The sequence below is a fragment of the Triturus cristatus genome, chromosome 5_2 (genome assembly GCF_964204655.1).
Source record: "Triturus cristatus chromosome 5_2, aTriCri1.1, whole genome shotgun sequence".
Taxonomy (NCBI): domain Eukaryota; kingdom Metazoa; phylum Chordata; class Amphibia; order Caudata; family Salamandridae; genus Triturus; species Triturus cristatus.
Window position 1 is genome coordinate 141,560,205 of NC_140588.1, and position 15,753 is coordinate 141,575,957.

General features: G+C 47.7%; 1 protein-coding gene across 1 annotated transcript in view; it reads left to right on the forward strand.

Annotated features, from left to right (window-relative positions):
- The window catches only part of LOC146822728 (NFX1-type zinc finger-containing protein 1-like), a 1,573,298-nt gene that overhangs the window by 241,527 nt on the left and 1,316,018 nt on the right, over positions 1-15,753 (forward strand). The window lies entirely within an intron of this gene.

The window sequence follows — 15,753 nt, forward strand, 5'->3', positions numbered from 1 at the left end:
CTGAGGGGTGGGGTTGGCAGAGGCTGGCACACCCCCTTTCCTTGGGGTTTCCGGCCAGTCTTCCCACCAGAGTGGGGGTCAGAACCGGTAGGGGCCAGTTGCTGAGTACAGCAATTGGCCTAGAGAAGCTCACAAAGGCGGTATGCCTTTGAAGCTTCCCCTGCCCATCCTGGGGGAGGAGACCTAGCACCTCGCCCAGGATGTGCATTGTTGCAGGCCCAGGAGAGCGGATGGCTCTCTACCCAGGGTTCCAGCAACATGTCTGCTGTGTGGCAGCCTAGGCAGCCCCTCAGACAAGACGTGGATTGTAGGTTAGGTTCAGGGGGCATCTCTAAGATGCCCTCTGTCGTGCATTGTACATTAAATCCCACACTGGCATCAGTGCGGGTTTAACGTACTGAGAAGTTTGATACCAAACTTCCCAGTCTCCAGTGCAGCCATCATGGTGCTGTGGAGTTCGTGTTGATGATCTCCCAGCACCATATACTCTTAAATGGCAGCACTGCACTTACAGTGCCCAGGAATGGACCTGGGTACTGTAGGGGCACAGGGCTCAGGCACCTGTACCCACACTGTTGCAGGGATTCTGCTCATGCACAGAACTATGCGCAGGAAACCAGGACCTCAGTGAATTGTGGTATACCAAAAACTCACCTCAGTACCCGGAACCCATATCCGACCAGCATCAGTGTCCCATTCATTATCCGTATTCTCGCGGAGGTCCCAATGTATAGACAACCCAGAACAAGCGACTTAGAGTACTCTCAGGAATGGTGGGAATCAGAAATACCTGTTCGTTATTATTCTCATATCAGTCCACAACAAGAGTAATCAGAGACATGGTAAAGTTCAAAAGGTTTATTTTATAAACTACGTGTCCTAAGATGCAGTACTTTGGCTAACATAAGCAGACAAATGATTATAATTAAAACCATCAGCATTGTTACAATACCATAGGAAATGAAAGGAGAAATCATAGTATAAATGACAGTGGAATACAACCACCTTCCCTTCGCTAGTAGGCTAGTATTATTATACTAATAGAAGGTCTCTAGGCTTGAATGGGGAACCCCATACCGTAAAGATCAGCTTAGGTGAATCACATCACAGTATCAGCTTTGCTCTGCGCCTGGAAAAGTTCTTCTCCAGAATGTGTTTCTAACGCATGCAAACAGTAATATTAAAGGCTCTCGACACCCAGGTATTTGCAGCTGTGTGCATATTATGGCTGATCAACCTGAACTCGAAAACATACATTGTTTGGTGGCTCAGACTGTTATTGCACACAATGTTCAGACCAAGGTCGCAGTGCACGTCTAGGGATGTGAACAACAGACAGTTCTCATGTGAAGAAAAGGCAAGCAAGCAGTTTTCAAATAATAACATGTCTCTGCAGTGTCGTGTGCAAAAGCAGCAAAAGTGGCAAGATGGCTTTCTAACATCTAACGCGCTTATGCTAACATAGCAATGTATGCATCTGAATTGCTGCCTTCACTACACCCCCCTTGATCGGACCACGAACAAAATAGGGACACCAAAGGAAACGCAGAGTTCAAGTTTGACAGAGTGGAACCAAGTTCTTGTCTTGGATATCCAAAAGAGGAGTGAAAAGTTTGAAACAAACCATAAAAAAAAACCAAAATAAAGGGAAAAAACAAAATGGTAAGTCAATACATCATGGAAAGGCTCAACGCGCCCAGATGTTGGAACACCAAAAAAAAAATGTGTAGTGTTTGCAAGGGAAGCTGGACGATAACCAAGTTAATCCATCAATGTGTAAGCACAGTACGTAGCAACAGCTTCCAAGAGGAAGTCGTTGGAACGATTCGCAAAAGTGTCCGCCATACAGTCTAATAAGGTAAACGCACATACATGTTCTTTGACCACTGGAGCCTCTAGCACATTGAGGACAACTGGCGTGTTCTTCTAAATAACTTCTCGCCAAGAAGTCATACGCTGCCGTTCCGATGTCCCAATTCCCTAGGACTCCATGTTCCGCTCCACAGGCCATAATCCTAACACCAGAACAGTCCAACTCATGAGCCACTTATGGACTCATCAGTCGATCATAATCCGGGGCAGGAGACACCGAGTTTGCCAAGCACAAATCCAGAGCCCATTCGAAAGGACAATCTAGGCAATGAAAAACAGGTTGTACGTAGGTAAAGTAGGCAAACCGGAAGGATAATCCATAGGCTATGCTCAGGGTAGCCAGTGGCAAAGTTCCATAGTATTCAAGCATCCGGTTACGAAAATGGAGCAGCCGGGACAGGCTGTCGCGTGACACACAGTGTGCAGCCATTGCGCAGTACGCAGACCAACAGCAGCACGCCAGCCATGAGGGCGAGAATCAACGGGAGCCCTCCAAACACGCTGGAAAAAATAGAATGAAAAAAGGCCGGTATCAAAGCAAAACTAGTTTGGAAGGAGGTGACGAGGCCAAAGCCCACAATTTTGAAAAAATGCGCCAAGCCAGTTGTTGACGAGGCGTTAAATATAGTTTGAATCAGGGCACCAAAATGAAATGGGAGATCAGTATTTAAAAGCGCCTGCACCTTGGTACGGGTGTTGGCAACGTGAAGGAAAAATGTTTCAAGGGACGAAGTCAGAGCGACTTCTTTTTGAGACAATAGAGCCCTTATTCTGCTCATCTTGTTGAACTCTGCTTTCAAGGTTGGAATGGAAGGCCAGATGGATACATCCAGCCGCCCATGCGGGGGTGGGAAAATGACATTTTTACAGCAGACTACTCTCCGTGATACAGTCACAATGTAAGGAATTCCCACTAGCATCCCACAGCAAGCCTCATTATTTAAAAGCAAATAACTACCGTTAGCTAACAACATGAAAGACGGTGTAATAACTGGCACTGGAATCCCTTTCAGGACGCATGCTAAATTAGGCGCTTGCACATTGCACCGCCATGCAATTGGATGTGCCTACAGACTACAGAGTGATCAGGTGTGGAAGAGCATTCCTCACCCTTCAAATAAACTTCTTTACCTTCTCTCATGCACCTGTATGTAAATGGGAGTGACCATACTTCATGCAGGAAAGCAGTACCCAACGGTTCATATCTGCCTAGGGCATAATGCTTCATGCACGAACTGAATTTAAACAATGGAAATGGCAATGTGATTAACCCGTGGATAAGCCACACAGCTGAGTTTGATTCGGCCACTGAGAAAGGCAAAGGTTCTAACTTTTCAATATGCAGTAATGAGAATGTTGCATCTTTCATGGACATGAATTGTTGTTTCGCAGTTAGATTGAAAGGAAGGAATAAAGATGAAGTATTCATATAGTCCCAGGGGACTTTCCCAGCCTTTAACGTTTGCAAAGTCCATGCGAACTGCATGATAGAACGCAATTGATTCTGACCATGATACAAAACAGACTCATCATCCTGCACAATATCAACAACAGATGAAACAATATTATCTAATGTGTAAATTCGGGAAGAAAGGGTGTTAATGCTATTATCTACAACAGCCAGCACTTTTTCCATATTGGCTTGATCAATAGCTCTCAATCTGGAAGCAGCTTCAATTTGTGATAACTTCCAAACCTCGTTATAAATAGCATACACCCATCTTTTGGACCTGCCACCTACAGGACCTTTAACAAAATCATTCAAATCTATTTTGTCATGTAATTTAGATAAATGAAGTTTAACAGATGGTAAAGTGGAATGTTGCAGCCAGGACTGGCATAACTTCCCAACAGAGTAGGTAGTAACAGAATGGGAAGATTCAAAGCGGGGGTCTACGCAAACGATGTTGACAGGAATCTGAGCTTGTTTGCCAAGTCAACCATCCTTCCGAATTTAATTCGGAAATATTGAATGATGTGTTAGTAATGTATGACTGCAACGCATCAAGGGACAGATCTGTATGATTATCCCAATGTGGATAAGCAGCCAGATCTGGAATAGAGGGGGAATTCAGTTTTTTAGAAGTAGCCAATCCAAATCAGGTGGTCTGAAAAATAGTTGAATTAAAAAATAACATGTGGTTCGGGATGAGGCAGGCACGATGCAAAGCTTCCGTTCCTTGTACCTGCCATGGTTTAGAACCCCAACCGATTTAAGATCAATAGTATCTTTCCACAGATCATAACCCCTGACTGCTAAATCATCCATAAAGGATTTGGAATACAATAATTTAGTGTGTGTCAGTCTAACCTTCGAGGCAGACTCCGCTGCCATTTTAAAATAAAAGGAGGCAGGTTTTGAAACACTGAAATCAGTAAAATAGGCAAATGTGTTCACCAATGTGCTGGAGCTGCCCAGCATTGGACAATGTTCCCATTGCGTATAATTCACAAAATTATGATACGTATTGGCTTTATGTAGGAAATGATTGCCATAATGTTGATAGCAAAACAGCTCCCCGTAATTAGCAGTATCTAAATACAAATCTTCAGCATTAAAAGCAGCATAATATTTCAAATCAGAAAACAGTGCTTCTATGGCCTGAACGTCCCAATCATCAGAGCGGATGTTTTGTTTAACCACATCACCCATAGAAACACGAAATACATTCGGAACATTAATAACCTCAGTGGGTCCATGAATTTGAAATTTAACAGCATCCCACGCAATCCCGTCTAACACAGGCCAGGCAGTAATATTCACAAAAGTCTGGTCTCTCTTCATGATGTGTGATGAGGAGTGGGAGGCCAAAGTTCCATCGATTGGTCTAATTGTCGATCTTTCTTTTAGGTAGTGTCCGTTCACAAGACAAAATAATACCTCCACAAATCCGATGGACATAAATAAAAAAATGCATATGAGCATTAGCCAAATGTAAGTCCAAGGGGGAATCAAAAAATGTCTTTTGAACCAAACAGCAAAAATAGAAACTTTCGACGGGGCCCTGGAAGTCATAGAGTTAGTATCAAAGGAGAAACGTGACTGGGTAACTGCGGTTGATTGTAAAACAGGTAATGTTACATCTGCAGGATAAGCATAATCAGTATCTTCAGGTAGACTACCAGCCGGTGGTAGCAACAAAGGATCAGTAACTGTATACCTCTCGATGGCAACATCAGGCATGGTGGTAGAAGCCAGCGCAAAAACAGAATTTCTCAGCATCGCAGGGCAAGAGACCGCTGGAGTCATACTAAGAAGAATCGGGTACTTGCTGTAGTTTGACATTGTCAATGGAGATGTACCTGTTATCCTTGCGACCAGGAAGTGGAGGTAAAATTACTGTTCTTGTACCTGCACGCAAGCACTGGAACCGGGACACAATAAGAGGGGCCAAACTCCTTCTTGTTCTCCACCTTTTCACGGACCAGGTCACTAACTCGAGGTAGCCAGCCGACTACCGGAATCTGAAGTTCAGCATCAGATGTGGAGGGCATGTGTTCTTTCGCGAGACTGTCTCTGGTCTCCTGTAGACTCTGTAACGCAGCACAGTGATCATCTACGTCAAAGTGTGCGGCTGACGCCGCCATGTCTAGACCATCAAGGTCCGGGACAAACATTCTTATGAGCATCATGTATGGGGTCCGCCCACCCAGAGACCTTCTAGGGAGATTATTAAGTGCACGTTGAACGTTATACAAATGGGCTAACCAGTTCCGGACAGTGCCTAAAACCCTGGCTGTCAAGGATTGCTTTAAGTCACGGTTCATTCGCTCCACTACACTATTACCCTCAGGTCGGTATGGAGACGAAAATTTGACTTGGACCCCCAACTTTTTCATGGCTTCTTTGTATGCCTTAGAGGCGAATTTAGGGCCCTGATCAGAATGAAAGGTACCACACGCAAAGCTTCCCACAAAGACACGCAAATCCCTGATGACAGTACGGGCATCAGCACTCCTTTGTGGCCATACCCACAGAAAACGTGTGCACGAATCCACTGCAACTAAGATATACTTGTACTCAGTATCAGAGGAGAATGGAATTCAATGATCCAGATAGACACACCCAAGTGGTTTATTGGATATGTACAACTGAGTTTGTGGCGGACGCGCAGCAGTTGAAGGTTTAATCTGCTGGCAAATGTCACAATCAAGAACATAAGTGCGAGCCTATTTATATAACCTGCGCCACCAGTAACGTTGTTGTAACAGAGAAACAGTTGCTTCAACGCCGGCATGGGCAGACGCCATACCCTCGTGAGCCGCTGATATCAACGATGGTCTGCAGTCCGCGTTGGGAATCAACCTGTCACCAACGTCGTTAATTCTCACTAATTGGACGTTATCAGGACTTAAGTGATAATGGTAACGAGAAGGGAAACCTCTCGGGTAATTACTTCCCTTCTCTGTAGCAGCAATAGCTGCCAAAATGTCATCATCGATCTTACTTTTGGATCTTGTAACTGCTGCTACTAAATATGTCGCCACTGCTGTTTTCGCTGCATCGTCAGCTAAGCTGTTACCGACAGCGTGGACACCAACTCGTTGGTGCCCAATAGTGTTGTTGGACTTGGCCCTTCTGGCAGGTTCACCCCTAAACTTTTTGCATTATCTTAGCCTTTTTCCTATGTTGTACTAGTGGTTTTAGGCCTCTAGGCACTTTCACACTGTGTCCCAGTGGAAAGTGCGTGCGCTCTGTGTATGTTTTAGTGAGACTGACCTGCCCTCCCATAGGAATGCATGGGGATCTGAGTGACCGTGTTAAGTCCTGATGTGAAAGGAGTGCAGGGGCGAGTTTGGTATGTGCGAACTCGTGAGAGTGAATGCTGCGCAATGATGTGTGCGGCGTTACGGTGTCTTGTGTAGAAGTGCCACTTCTAGAAGCTGGCCTGTCTGTGTAATAAATGTGCAGTGACTGTCTGGCTTGTGATTGGCTGGTGTGTCTGTCTCCAGGAGTCAGGATGGGTCTGCCCCGGTGGTGAGTGGAGAGATCTGCATGTTGATGGCAGGGAGGAGTACACCTGGGACCTGAATAGGGCTGGGTTTTCCCTACACAATGCTGGCTCCACCCCATGTGGTGCGTCTGATGTCTCTGGCCTGTCCTGTGAATAGGGAGAGGGGCTGAGCAAAACAAAATGCTCAGGAACCAGTTGCATCTGGTTCGCCCCTTCCCTGCACCTTTGGAGACAAAGGAGTTGGTGTATAAAAGAGGGGCTATGACCCCATAAAAATATTCTTGTTCTTGGACTCGAAACTACCAGGGGCGTGCTGCTGCTGGGGACCAGGGGAAGGCTTACCTCCCTGGGCCCTGCCCAGCCCCTTGATACCTGGAGGACTTCTTTTTGGGGACCCTTCTGCCCTGCATTGCCCTCTACATCTGCGAGGACCTTGTGGCTGGGACTTTGTGGCTTTGTGCCTCCTAGCGCCCTGAGAGCGCTGTATTTTTGATTGGACCAAAGAGAAGGAGCCTGGGGGCTGCGCAGCGCTGGGCTGCGGCCCTTGGTGAGGGAGTCCCCATCGTGGGAATCCCTCCGCCATGCCATAATGGCGGGTGCCCACCGCCGTGTACTTTTGATTGCGAGGGAGCCTACCCCTCATTGAGCCCCAAGAAGAAATCACCGCCGCGGCCCGCGGAAAAACCAGGAAGTCAGGCCCGCGCCGCCTGACTGCGGGCGGGGCCTGGTGTGCTCCACTTCCGCTTCCCCCCGACCCGGAGGAAGCCGTGTTGCACCGGGAAGGACTGGAGAGGCGGGAGCCTACCCCGCCTCCCCGAGTGGCCATGCAGAGTCCCGGGTCCCAGGAAGGGGCCCGGGTAAAGGAAAAGAGCAGCAGCCGCCGCCAGCGGGGCTCTCTAGAGTGAGAGAGAGCCCCGCCCGCTGCATCGGTAAAGCCAGCCAAGGCGCCCGAGCTGAGAACGGAGTAGAAAAGCCCAGGTCCCAGAAGAGGGACCGGGTGAAGAGGAGATTGCCACAGAGCAGCGGAGCACCCCCGAGAGCAGCCCGGTGAGTGAGAAGGACTGGGGGGCTCCGTGGGGGCATTATTATTCTAGAGCCCAGAAAGGCTCCAACGACGGGGCATAATTGTTTCTTCTTGTTCTTCTTCTTGTTTCGGAATCGTGATCTGAGGAAGGAAGGTTAAGGGTGCCCCTAAATACTAACTTTAGGGGCGTTACAGGTAGGTACAGGTCAGGGACCAATGGGTCCCTTCGCTGGGGTGGGTACACCCTTATCCTGCCACTCTCCAGTGGGAGGGGGGCAGGAGCCTAGTCCTGATTGGGTAGGGCTCCCCATCCCCAAGTTGGCGAGAGCCCGGAGTTGTGCTTCATTTCGCCTCCCCCACCTGAGGGGTGGGGTTGGCAGAGACTGGCACACCCCCTTTCCTCACTTGGGTTTTTCCATCGATCTTCCCGCCAGAGGTGGGGGTCAGAACCGGCAGGGGCCAGTTGCTGAGTACAGCAAGTGGCCTGGAGAAGCTCACAAACGCGGCATGCCTTTGAAGCTTCCTCTGCCCATCCTGGGGGAGGAGGCCTAGCACCTCGCCCCAGGATGTGCATTGTTGCAGGCCCACGAGAGCGGATGGCTTTCTACCCAGGGGTCCAGCAACATGTCTGCTGGGTGGCAGCCTAGGCAGCCTCTCAGTCAGGACGCTGGTTGTTGGTTAGTTTCAGGGGGCATCTCTAAGATGCCCTCTGTCGGGCATTTTACATTAAATCCCACACTGGCATCAGTGTGGGTTTAATGTTCTGAGAAGTTTGATACCAAACTTCAGTCTTGAGTGCAGCCATCATGGTGCTGTGGAGTTCGTAATGTCGACCTCCCAGCACCATATACTCTTAATGGCAACACTGTACTTACAGTGCCCAGGAATGGACCTGGACACTGTAGGGGTACTGGGCTCATGCACCTGTACCCTCACCACTGGCATTGGGCACCCAGCTAGAGGGGTGACTGATGTATGCCAGGGCAGTGGTTTGTGGGCATGGCACACAGGGATGTGTGCCATGTCGTCTCTGTGTTTTGTTCTGCACCCAGACACTCAACCTGCAAAGGCAGTGTGTGTGTCAGGGTACAGGACCTCTAAGGATGGCACAATAGGTGCTGCAGCACTTAGGGGCCTTCTCTGGCCACAGTGCCCTGGCTATCTATGGTACCATTTACAGACATGTGGCCTTAGATGCCATTTGGGTTTATGGTTTAATGCAGTTTTAGGGAAGGAACACAGGCCCTGGGCACCTGATTGGCAGGAACCCAGGGCACACTCAGTCAAAGTACATCAGCAATTCAGCAAAAAGTGGGGGCATACCATGCAAGAAAGTTGGCACTTTCTCACAGGAGGGAAGTTACCTTACTTTGTCATTTTTTATTAAAGGCCAGCTCACCACCCTGGTAAGAATAGAAGTACATTTAACAGCATTAAACATATATCTACTAGGCGCTGTGATATTTAAGACTGGACTGTGGTGGAGGACAGTCAGGTATAAACATGTGTTCGAGGCATATGAGCTGCAGATCACACACTTAGGATAGTAGATCGCCATCTGGTGTTGGGCTCGGATGCTTGCAGGTTGTTGTTGTCTTCGGAAGAAGTCTTTGGTCACGAGATAGGTGACTCCTCCCTTGGACTACAGTGCGCATGGGCATCCACTCCATCCTCAGATTGTTTTTTTCCGCCATTGGGTTCGGATGTAACTTTTCCAACTCTGGTTGAAAATCTCAAATACAAGCTTTTCGAAGCGAAAAAACTTTTACAACTACATTGAAGCACCTTCACTCGACATCGAATTCATCGGCTCGATTCCGGACGTCGACGCGGGCTGCTGGGCCTACTCACGCCGTGAGGCCTACGGCTCATGGAAAGGACGCCGTTTAAAAAATGCCCCCAGTGTGGAGCAAGATTTCCGCACAGTGACCATCATAAAGTCTGCAACCTGTGCCTATCACCGGAGCACGACGAAGCCAGCTGTCCAGCCTGTGCAGCATTCCGATCCATTCGGGATCGAAGAGCTTGACGCCATATCATGGCACACAGATCATCCCCGAACCAGTAAACATCTTCGATGAGGGTCCCGATGTCCCGGAAGAGGATTCCAAGGAACTTCAAATCATCTCAGAAGCAGACGACTCAGACGACCCGATTACTCCGGGGCAACGCGTGAGTACCACTGCCCCTGCCCCTGCCCCAACCCCTCCAAAACAAAAGGCATTGGTCAAGACTTCGCCAGCTGGCCTCAGTCGAGACCGAAAACACCCTTCAGAAGTCCCGCCTCCGGGCTCGGCTCCGAAGAAACATAAGCCTTCCGGTGGCTCGGGCCCGAGTAAGCCGCATGTCATTGTACTCCCGGCACCTTCGGCACCGAAGACAAAAGACCTCTCGGCACCGAAATCGGATCCGACACCTTCGGCACCGAAAACATCGAGGCCTATAGATAAACCGGCACCGAAAGTTCCCAAGCCGAAAGACTCAACTACGGCACCGAAACCTTCATCGGCACCGAAACCACCGGCTAAGGACTATAATACACCTCCCAAAGCCAAAGACTCTACTGATCAACCAAAACCTCGATCGGAACCGAAAAAAATCGGCGCCAAAATATGTTCCTAAAGAGCAAGAACTTTTCCATCCAGATCCAACACAAAAAAGGATCTATATTAATCCAAAGACTGGACATGTCACTGCAGTGCCATGTAAGAAACGGAAACTGGACACAACACCTGCCCCAGTTCCTATAAAAAGAAGGACTCGGCAACATCACCTATTCCTCCTTCCTCTCCCATATGACCTTCTACCCCACCCCCTCTGCCTACACCACCCTTACCTCTACCTCTACCATCTCCATCAGGATGATGATGATGACCTAGGGGGAGGGGGTGATCCTTATAATACTAATGATCCGTTCACGGATCCAGATACAGCACCATTGGATGATGGGGCATACCCTCTACCAGATATACCTAACCCTACACCATATCCCTCCAAACCATCACCTCCAGATGACCACCTGGGGTTTGGACAACTAGTAAACAGAGCAGCACTTTACCACGGCGTCACCATGCACTCTGATGCACCCGAGGAAGACTTTTTCTTAGACACTTTTGAGCAGTCTCAGAAATCGGTACAAATTTTACCTATGCTTAAAGGGGTGATAAAACACGCCACAGAAGTATTTAAAGACCCCGTCCGTGCCAGGGTGCTTAACCCCAGAATTGACAAAAAATATAGACCTGCCCCAAGATCCTTGTTGCATCAAAGGACAGCTCCCTCTGGATTCTTTGGTTGTTTCCAACGCAAGGAAACGCGCCAACTCCCAAACCACGGGGGTTACACCACCCCCTGACAAAGAATCCAAACTATTAGAAGCCTCGGGCAAACGAGTAGCAGCACAAGCTGCTAATCATTGGCGTATTGCCAACACCCAAGCCCTATTAGCACGCTACGATAGGGCTCACTACGATCAGTTGGAGACTCTGCTACAACACCTGCCAGACCAATACAAGACCCAGGCAAATGACCTTATACAAGAGGGAAAACTTATCTCAAATGCGTCCATTAAATGTGCACTTGACGGCGCAGACACCGCCTCTCGAGCACTAAACACAAGTGTACTCCTTAGACGCCGTGCCTGGCTACGCATTTCAGGCTTTAAGCCAGAAGTACAAAGTACCATACTTAGCCAACCTTTTAACCAAGAACAGCTGTTTGGGCCAGCAGTTGACACTGCACTTGAAAAAATGAAAAATGACACAGAGACTGCTAAGTCCATGGGAGCATTGCAGTCTCCACAACCACGCGGCTCCTTTCGATGCTCCTTCTACAGAGGAGCCTCCAAGAATATGGGAGCAGACACCTCCTCTACATTCAAAACCTCTACACAAACAACCCCTAGTAGAGGATATTTTAGAGGAGGATATAGAGGAAACAACAACAAGGGACGAGGCCGAGGCAATACCAACACTCGTACCTCCCCCGCCACAAAACAGTGACTTTCCTCCACTCCCCCCAGACCATTCCACTCCAGTCGGGGGAAAGCTCAAACAGTTCCTACCTGTCTGGAACTCCATCACAACAGACAATTGGGTAAGACAAATTATCCAGTATGGTTACTGCCTGGAACTCACCGCTACCCCTCCACACATACCACCCAAGCAGCGTTCCATGTCACCAGACCATCTTACGCTCCTCAAACAAGAAGTTCTCTCATTGCTTCAAAAACACGCAATAGAACCAGTTCCCTTACAACATCAGGGTACAGGGGTATACTCACTATACTTCCTAATCCCCAAAAAGGACGAGACTCTAAGACCAATACTCGACCTCAGACTCCTAAATCTGTACATAAACTCAGATCATTTCCATATGATCACTCTTCAACAAGTGCTCCCACTACTACAACAAGGCGATTTCCTTGCCACACTAGATCTCAAGGACGCTTATTTCCACATTCCCATACATCCTGCTCACAGGAAGTACCTAAGGTTTGTGGTGGACGGACAACACTATCAGTTTATAGTCCATTCGGGGTAACAACTGCGCCCAGAGTATTCACCAAGTGTCTAGCAGTAGTAGCAGCGCATCTCAGAAGACAACAAATTCATGTCTTCCCGTATCTAGACGACTGGCTAATAAAAGTCAACTCATTCAACAAATACGTTCTACACACTCACCGAACTATTCAGACCTTACACAATTTGGGATTCACAATAAACTATCCCAAATCTCATCTCCAACCCTCCCACATACATCAATATCTGGGAGCCACCATAAATACCTCCAAAGCCTTAGCATATCCCAGCCCAGCCAGGATAGCCAATATACAAGCTCTCATCGTAAAATTTCAAACCCAACACTCTCTTCCAGCAAGAGTGTTCATGCAACTGATAGGCATGATGGCGTCATGCATCTTCATTGTGCCTTATGCAAGACTTCAAATGCGTTCCTTGCAAGAGTGTCTAGCACGTCAGTGGAATCAGGCTCACGGAAAACTAACAGATCTCGTGTTGGTGGACAGCCGCTCCGATCGCTCTCTAAGATAGTGGAACACAATAAACCTGTCCAAAGGGCGGCCGTTCCTCGAGCCTCTTCCACAAATAGTGCTAACAACGGACGCATCACTCATGGGATGGGGAGCCCATCTCCTAGGACACACCACTCAGGGCAAATGGACCACTCAACAGAAAGTGCTCCATATGAATTACCTGGAACTACTGGCAGTATTCCTAGCACTAAAATCATTCCAAATACATCTCCAGAACAAAACTGTCCTCATCCGGACGGACAACATTACAGCCATGTATTATATACAAAAACAAGGAGGCACACATTCTCTCCAGCTGTCCCAGCTAGCACAGAACATTTGGAGATGGGCCATTCCCCAGAACATATACCTGCTTGAAGAACACCTTTCAGGGGTTCACAATCAGATTGCCGACCTGTTAAGTCGACAGACTCAACAGATCCACAAATGAGAATTACATCCACAAGTCCTACTCCCCTTTTTCCAAAAATGGGGCCAACCAGACATAGATCTGTTCGCCACACACGAAAACGCAAAATGCCCAACCTTCGCCGCCAGGTTTCCCCACCCACAGTCCAAGGACAATATGGATGAACTGGTCAGGCAGATTTGCGTACGCTTTTCCGCCTCTCCCACTCATTCCATTCGTGGTATGCAAGCTCAGGCAACAGTCTCTCAAACTGATCCTAGTAGCCCCCACATGGGCACGCCAGCCCTGGTTCACAACACTGCTGGAACTCTCTCTAGTTCCACACCAGAAACTGCATCTCTCCCCGTCCTTACTAACCCAGAACCATGGAGAAATAAGACACCCAGATCCAGGTCAACTGAATCTGGCGATCTGGCCCATGAAGTCCTAGAGTTCGGTTACCTCAACCTACCACCAGACTGTATGAATATTAAAAAGAGGCCAGACGACCTACCACTAGAGCCTGCTACGCTGCAAAATGGAAAAGATTTGCCATTTACTGCACTAACAATGATATACGCCCACTGGATGCATCCATACAGAACATCATTTGCTACTTACTACACTTGCAAAGATGTAATTTAGCGTACTCATCGATACGTCTACACCTAGCAGCATTAGCAGCCTACTTGCAAAATCGACAACACTTGTCACTATTTAGAGTACCTGCGATCAAAGCCTTCATGGAAGGCCTTAAGAGCATTATTTATTCCTCCCAGATTACCACCCTCTCCAGTGTGGAATCTAAACATTGTTCTTACAAGGCTCATGGGACCCCCTTTTGAACCTCTGCATAAATGCGAACTACAGTTCCTCACATGGAAAGTGGCTTTCCTTATTGCTATCACATCCCTTAGACGGGTAAGTGAGATCCAGGCTTTAACCATACAAGAACCATTTCTACAATTACACCGCAACAAAGTGGTTCTTAGAACCAATCCAAAATTCCTGCCAAAAGTCATATCTCCGTTCCATCTTAACCAATCAGTAGAGCTACCAGTGTTCTTCCCAAATCCTGACTCGGTAGCTGAAAGAGCTCTTCATACCGTAGATGTTAAAAGAGCCCTACTTTACTACATTGACAGAACCAAACCATTCCGCAAAACCAAACAATTGTTTGTTGCTTTCTCTCCACCACATAAAGGCAACCCTATTTCCAAATCCGGGATAGCCAGGTGGATAGTTAAATGTATCCAAATATGCTACCACAAGGCTAAACGCACACTAACAGTTCCCCCTAGAGCGCATTCCACACGCAAAATAGAGGCTTCCATGGCATTCTTAGGAAACATTCCCTTAGAAGATATTTGTAAGGCAGCCACATGGTCTACAACACACACCTTCACTAAACATTACTGTGTTGACGTGCAAGCAAAACAACAAGCTTCTGTAGGTCATGCTGTCCTTAAAACTTTATTCCAAACTGCTGCAAATGATACAGGTGACCACCGCTAGGGGAGACACTGCTATATAGTCTATCCTAAGTGTGTGATCTGCAGCTCATATGCCTCGAACGGAATATGCTACTTACCAGTATGCATCTGTTCTTGGCATGTAGAGCTGCAGAGCCACACACGCCCACCCACCTCCCCGGGACCTGTATCTGTTCCAGCATAGTCTTACTTAGACATTACACGTGGACATCTCTCTCTCTTTTTACAAACTCCCATCATTTCCCATCATGCCGAAAAACAATCTGAGGATGGAGTGGATGCCCATTCGCACTGTAGTCCAAGGGAGGAGTCACCTATCTCGTGACCAAAGACTTCTTCCGAAGACAACAACAACCTGCAAGCATCCGAGCCCAACACCAGATGGCGATTAACTATCCTAAGTGTGTGGCTCTGCAGCTCTACATGCCAAGAACAGATGCATACTGGTAAGTAGCATATTCCTTTTTACATAGAGACTGATCCTCTATCACTGTGTCCAGGCCCTTCTCCTGTTCTTGATTTGCCTCCGTTAACTATCCTGGAGTTCTGTCTCATTTCTCCATCTCTCTGCTGTGACTCTTGAACGTCATGTGCTCACGTGCCCATTATGGTATGCCATCGCTGCAGAATACCCATTCTGTCCCTAGTCCCATATACCTTAAGTTGGCAATAGGACAGCAGGCTTTATTACTTGTGATAAGATCCACTTTCAGTAAACCAACTAGTGACCTGTAATAGCCTAATACAATCAACCATTGTCCCATATATTGAGTCTTGGGAATGTTGGGTCTAGCAACAGTCCTGCTCCTTTATGTCTAGCCCACATTTCACCCATTATGTCATAGGATCATATTTTGCCCCAGTTACATATTTAATTGGACCTATGATCCTTCCTTCACAAAACTTTCTCTAGGGTCATTTTGGTGTCCATTTTGTTAAAGTATGTTGCCAATTTAAATGTTTGTGTA